This window comes from Pelodiscus sinensis, chromosome 1, assembly GCF_052426305.1.
Source record: "Pelodiscus sinensis isolate ZL-2025 chromosome 1, ASM5242630v1, whole genome shotgun sequence".
Classification (NCBI taxonomy): domain Eukaryota; kingdom Metazoa; phylum Chordata; order Testudines; family Trionychidae; genus Pelodiscus; species Pelodiscus sinensis.
The window spans coordinates 156,866,229-156,873,500 of NC_143052.1; positions in this window are offsets into that span (position 1 = coordinate 156,866,229).

Here is a 7,272-nt window from a genome sequence, read left to right on the forward strand (position 1 = left end):
ACTCATACCAGCTGCATTGTCCATACTGAGAAGTTCTAGCAGATTTGTCCCAGTTACATCAGATTGCTGTTTAGGGCAAAGTGCTTTTGCCTGCATCAGGAAGTGGGGCCTCTTGCAAGGCAGATGCTGCTCCACTTGATGGGATTGAGGATGTAGGAGGAGGCAAAGTATGAAGCAGTGGGAAAGCAAATCTGTCAGCTGTTGAGATTTCTAGTGGGGTCAAATTCACAGCTGATACCAGTCTGCTGAACTCAATGAAGTTGCACCTGGTTAAGCTGATGAACTTAGCCTAGAATTTCCTAGTCACAAGTGTTTTTGTAGGGGAAGTGTGTGTGCTTAGTCTGATCTATGTACATATTGGCATAATGGCTGTGTCTAGACTGGCAAGTTTTTCTGCAAAATCATCTTGCTTTTGCGGAAAAACTTGCCAGCTGTCTACACTGGCTGCTTGAATTTCCGCAAGAACACTGACAATCTCACGTAAGATCATCAGTGTTCTTGTGGAAATACTGTGCTGCTCCCGTTCGGACAAAAGCCCTCTTGCGCAAATCATTTGTGCAAGAGGGCTAGTGTAGACTGCACAGCACTGTTTTCCGCAAAAAAGCCCCGATGACTAAAATGGCGATCAGGGCTTTTTTGCGCAAAAGCGTGTCTAGATTGGCACGGACGCTTTTCCACAAAGTGCTTTTCCGGAAAATCATGCCAGTGTAGATGTAGCCAGTGTGTATTCAGATCTTCCAGTGGAATATATAGGTTTCACAGCTGATAACTTGATTTGGGAGAGAGAGATGACTTATCTGTGAAGATAACTGCTCCTATTCAGTCCCACTTCAGTGCCACTTAATACAGATATTCTGTAGGTTAAGACCATATATCTGAATTGGGGGAAGCTCTTTGAGGACATATTAGCTGCCTCACCCAGCAAGGGAACAAAGCACTTTGAACTTTAGAAGAGGATACTATGTAGGTATAGTAAGTGCTTGAGTAAAAGGCCAGTGCTGCAGATGGCCCATCAAAAACCTTGGTCAGAAAACCTTCAAGTTCAGTTTCTGATACAACTTTACACTGTACCTAAAACAACTTTACACTGTACCTAAAACAATGTCATTTTCTCCTAAGGCTTAATATATAATTTAACTAAGTCCCAAATACTATTTTTTTTTCTTGATAAAGATTTTAATGCATCAGACATACTATGTGGTGGATGAATATTAAGAGTTTCTCCTTTTTATTGAAGTAAGGAACTTTAGGAATTGACTTAGATAGCAGGTGGGCAACTGTCAGGGTGTGCACTCCCCACTGTGCCTCAGTGACCCACTGACTGGCTTCTTCTAGCCCATCTCCAGGCAAGCTACAGTCTATACAGGCTGCTCATCACTGGCACTGGGGTATATCTGCTACCCCGCTTACCTTGGCTGTGTTGCTACCACCCTCCAAGCCCAGGCCTTGCCTCAAGCCCCCAGCCAGGGAGGGCCTTAGCTATCACTCGCCTAACCACCCCAATACTGTTCTCCCTCCTGGGAGCCTCCTGCTTCCTCTGCTGCCAGCTCTTCACTGCTCTTCCCCCCCCCCCAAAGCAAACTGTGCTTCTTTATATATCCCTCAGCTGGGCTCTCATTAGCCCTAACAGCCTCAGCTGGGTCTTTGCTTTCAGCCCCTGCTCCAGGCCTGAGTTTTGCCCTTAAAGGGCCAGTGCAGGGCAGGCACCCTGTCACAGCAATATTTGCCTGAAATCCTATACTCTGTGGCTACGTCTAGACTGGCATGATTTTCTGGAAATGCTTTTAATGGAAAAGTTTTCTGTTAAAAGCATTTTCGGAAAAGAGCGTCTAGATTGGCACAGATGCTTTTCCACAAAAGCACTTTTTGCGGAAAAGCTTCCGTGGCCAATCTAGACGCGCTTTTGCGCAAAAAAGCCCCAATCACTATTTTCGTGATCGGGGCACTTTTGCACAAAACAAATCTCAGCTGTCTATACTGGCCCTTTTGCGCAAAAGTTTTGTGCAAAAGGGACTTTTGCCTGAACGGGAGCAGCATAGTATTTCCGCAAGAACACTGACAATCTTACATGAGATGGTCAGTGCTTTTGCAGAAATTCAAGTGGCCAGTGTAGACAGCTGGGAAGTTTTTCTGGAAAAGTGGCTGATTTTTCTGGAAAAACTGGCCAGTCTAGACACAGCCTGTTAGCGGATGTTGATGTTGCTAGTAAAGGGTTAAGGTAGGGTTTGACTCATTCACTGGTACAGGTGCCGTATCTCACATGGATAATAATGAAGGTAAGAGAGAGGCTTTAGGATGGGGCTTGAACACTGCTAGGAAAGAAATGCTAGCAAATTTGGAGAGAAGGATGGATCTAAACTGTATCCCTATATTGTTGGTTTCTTTTGGCTAACAAAGCAAAATGCCAGGAAAGGAGTGAATTTGGACTCGTGGGCTATCCGGTAAGCACAAGTTTGGGAAACTTGGTTGCTCATAATGTTCTAGAAGTAGGATGCTTTTAAGCATTGGAAGAGAAGCATTTCCCACCTAGACTGGTTATGTATCCACTATACAGCAGTGGTAACTTCAAAATGGATGTTTTATTCCTTTGGCATAGACAACACACTAATCTGGTTGCCTATGTTTATGCTAACCAACAAAATCTTGGAGAAAGGAAGAGCTAGCTGATGATGGGCAGAACAGTACTGAAAACAAGGTGTATGAGCGGAGACAATTCCTGCATTTAAATATCTAGTGAATTGACTTGGCCTGTCAGGTTATTCAAGCAATCCCTTTTCACCTCAGACCAAGTATGCCTAAAGGTAGTATTAAACCTTTCCCACTTGGTCAGACATTGGTGCCTTTATAAACTATTTCCAGTACCTCAAACACTCATTTTTTACTTTGACTTGAGTAAATATCCTGAAAGATATATATCCTCTATTTAGAGAGCGTGGTATGGTTTGTTTCTGAGCCTAGTTTGAGCAGGTATGTTTACCCATGAGGTTAATCATGTGGCTTGTTTTAGGACTCTTTCTTCATCCTCAATTACTAAGAGGCACCAATGGCCAGAAGCAGTATAAGTGTGTGTGTGTGTGTGTGTATATATATATATATATATAAAAAATTTAATTTGCATATTATCAAGTGGTAATGGTTTGTCATCTTGGGTGGAGAATTCATCATTACAAGGGAGCTGGAACAATTGCTGAGAGCCATTGAACCAAGTTGTCAGCCCTATATGATGGAAACCATTATTTGCCAAAGGGTGTGGCAGCTCTCCTAGTTCCAGCACCTACACACAGTTATCCAGGCTTTCGTCACTTTTGTGATGTTAGTCATCTGCAGTACTGTAGTTTCTGCTGGTTCAAAACATGACTGTCCACTTACTGAGCAGTATTACCTATAAATAATACTGCTTCTGATCTCCGTACTGGCTCCCATTTCCTTTCTGGGAACAACGGAAGTTGGTGACTGTAATATGCATTTAGTTTGAGCCGCTGCTACTTTCCAAAATGACACTCCACACTGGCAGTTAATTAGATGTGGTGGCCCTTTTAAAAATTGGATTAGCACTCTTGTCCTGTGTTCTGCTGCCAAGTCTCACATGAGGGCCTTCCTCTCTGGAATTCACCCTTTTCTTTGTCCTGAGACAGCCATGGTTTGCTGACTGATTCTGAGACTCATTAACTTACTCAGGCTTTTTTGCCCACAAAGCTTGTAATGCATAGTGTGAAGCTGGTGTTTTTGGAAGGGTTTGTGTTGTCTGTTGTTGGACAATCTGCTGTGTTATAACTGCCTTGAGACTTGGGAAAGGCTGAATATTAATTTAAAAATAGAGTGTTTTTCAGTATTTCACTTCTTAGGCTCTCAAATGAGTTAGTTTTATTACTTCGAGGCTTATTATGGAGTGGCAATGCAACATACCTCTCTTCATATAGTCTGCAGAACAGTCTTTAAGAGCCAGCTCTGGTGTTTGGGGAACAGAGACTTTAGGGCTAAATACTTCCTTTCCAGATAGATTTCCCCTCTTCCCCTCTCTCCCAATGCTGACAACTTGCAGCACTTCTGACTTTCATAGTATTATGGATTATCAAATGTTTATTAATATTGAACATTTGTAGTAGCTCTGAGATGCTGGTCAATTCAAGGTCCCATTGTGCAAGGACCTGAGCACACTTGGGTACATCTACACTGCAACACTATTTCGAAATAACTAGCGCTATTCCAAAATAACTTAGTCTGCATCTATACAGCAGGCAGTTATTTTGAAATAGTGTCAAAATACTGTCAAGCTGGAAGACTTCTTACTCTGACTTCTGTAACCCTCATTGTACAAAGAGTAAGGAAGTTGGCAGAAGCGTGCTCTCTTTCGAAATAAGTGCTGTGTGGATGCTTCCTATTTTGAAATAAGTTACACAATTGACGTAGCTCAATTTATGTAGCGTATTTTGAGTTAAGCCCTGCTATATAGATGTACCCCTTGAATAAACATGGAGTTGCTTTTATGAGATGTCTTTCACCAACCTGGATGCTGGCCTTTGATTTGTTTGCTTCCCTGTTTGTCATCCGCTTATTCCAGCCCTACAAGAGGAGAATAACCTTGTTTTGGATGGGGCGAGTAAATTGTCACTTGTTTCTTTTTTGCTATAATAAATTGATAAGGTGTGTCCGAGTAGCTTTGTTTTGTTTTAGTGTGTCAGGGCTGGTAAATTTTCATGGCTGTCTTGTAAGGCTGCTCCTTGAAGTTTGCCTTTCAAGAAGGTGGGTGTTGCATTACTCCATTCTTCACACTTGGCTTCCCTTTTAGTTTCTGGTGGTTTTCTTTGCTTCCCTTTGCTCATTGCATAGCCTGAGGACGGATGAGTAAGATGGTGCTGTTGAAACATTTGATTTAGGAGTATGTGGTTAATTGAAGTTGGCTTGTTGCTATTATAGCTTTGCTTTGGCTGCAATTCTAACCTATTCTTGAGTGTCTGAGTGAAGTGGTCTTTCACCTGAGTACAGTGGTGGGATGTTTTTAAGGAGTGGAACAGGAAAGCGTGTTTTGATGCAAATACTATGTGACTGTTTGCTCATCCTGCCATACCTGGTTGTTAGAGGTTTGGTTTGTTTGGCTTCTTCTGAAACATACTTTTTTTTTCTTTTTCTATTCTATTTTCTGGAGTACCAACACCCTACTACCGTGGTCACCAACAGGTCGATCGCGAGCTACTGGTTGATCGCGAGGCCTTGACCAGTCGCTCGCGAGGCGTCCTGTTTGCCCCGCCCCCATTTCCCTCCCACCCCGAGAAGCCCCACTACTTACCTCAAGGAGGGGTGAGTCAGCCCCGCGGGAGGCACGCAGGGGGTTTCCCAGCGCACGTGCGTGTGGGGGGGGGATTGGCCCCGGGGCAGGCGTGCGCGTGAGGTTTCTCTGTGCTGGGGGGTTGGCCACCTGGGTAGGCGCGCGCATGGGGCTTCCCTGCACTGGTTGACCCTGGGCAGGCATGGGCTGGTTTCCCTGGGGGGAGGGGAGAATCCTGGGAGGAGGGAGATACAGGGGACTCTCCGCCTCCACTGGCACCCCACTCCCCAGCCCCCACTCCCCAGCCACAGAACGCTGTCCCCACTCCCCTGGCCCCAGCCACAGAACTCTGTCCCTATTCCCATCTCCACTCCCCGAACTCTGTCCCCACTGGCACCCTGTCCCCAGATGCAGAACCCTGTCCCCACTGGCACTCTGTCCCCTGCTGCAGAGCCCTGTCCTCTGCCCTCCCAGCACCCTGTTCCCTCTCCCCTGCCCCCGCCGCAGAACTCTGTCCCCACAAAATGTATAATTATAAAGGCTTCATTTTACATTTAAATAGCACGAATAAAACAGACCATTTATTTCATAACTATAAACACCTAATTTTAATTTTATGTATCACATAATTTAAAAATAAGCTGTTTATCAGAGTGTGTAAGTAAGGGCTGGGGATAGCAAGTGATGGACAGGAGGAGAATAGAGAGGGCGGGGCTTCAAGGAAGGGGCGGGGTGGTAGATCTTCGCCTGTTCTGAGATTTAAAAAGTGATCTTGGGTGTAAAAAGGTTGGAGACCACTGCCCTACTAAGTAAAACAGGAGAAGGTGTAAAGTTGTGCACTCTAAATTTAAACTCAGATTCACAGTAGAAATAATAGTGAGGTGTACACTGTTTCAACTTGTACAGGATAGTAAGCAATCAGGGAGAGAAATTTAAAGCTTAAAGATAAAACTCCCTGCCCCCAAAGAGTTTCCAGTCTAAACTGAAGGAAACCTAACAAGTGACCCCAGTAACCTAAAGAGGGTGTATGGAGAACGTAGGTTACAACAGTGAAAGATTGTAAGAGATGCTAATCATTGCTTATTATTCCTCTGTACTGTTAAAATGTAGGCAAAGTGTCTAGAATGAAGATCTGGGTGGATATTACTAATAGCAGGGTGGCTGAAAGGCATGACTCTGAGGATAGATGGGGTTGGGGAGGAAACTCCAAATACAGATGATCGCATCCTACTTATACTAGCTCTCCATCAGTAGTTGTCAAAGCTTCTTACAAAGGAGGTCAGTATCACTATTTCTATTTTGTAGATTAGGAAACTGAGGCAAAGAGGTGAAGTGACTTGCCCGAGATCATCCAGTAGGTCAGTAGTGGAGCTGATAACAGAACTTATGTCTTTTGAGCCCCACACCAAGGTTCTATCCACTAGATCACACTGCCTCCTTCCTAGGTCTTGTCAGAAAAACCACTTTTCAAAAAGAAAAGGCAAGAGAGTTCAATTTCTGTGGTTCCCCCACTCCCCAATCCTGGGTTACTACAATAGCAGAAAAACAAACATGGAATGGGCTCAAATGTAGACAAATGAATTCAATTTATTATTCAGGTGATTATTTATGTGAAAACTCTTCGAAGTATTGTCCATCTCTAACAGGAACAATTCATAAACACAGCAAAGCAGTAGAAGCCTGTTTTGTCCATTTCTGAGGAGTATTAGAGTAGTAAGCAAGCAACCTGAAGCTGTAAAAACAAACATTTCCAAGGCTCTGGTGCAGAGAAACTTACATTATATGACTTCCTAATAATTTTGGGGATGTACTGTGTATGGATATCGCAGGCAGCTTAGTTTTTAATAAATATTTTGACTGTTTGTGGGCTGGGACACAACGTTTGCATGTGTCTTTGATTACTTTAATGCAGTGAAATTAATTTTATTGTCCAATGTGGAAATGTATGAAATTCCCACCTTGTAGCAAAATATAAGACAGAGGGAGAAACTCCGTGAAGGCCCAGG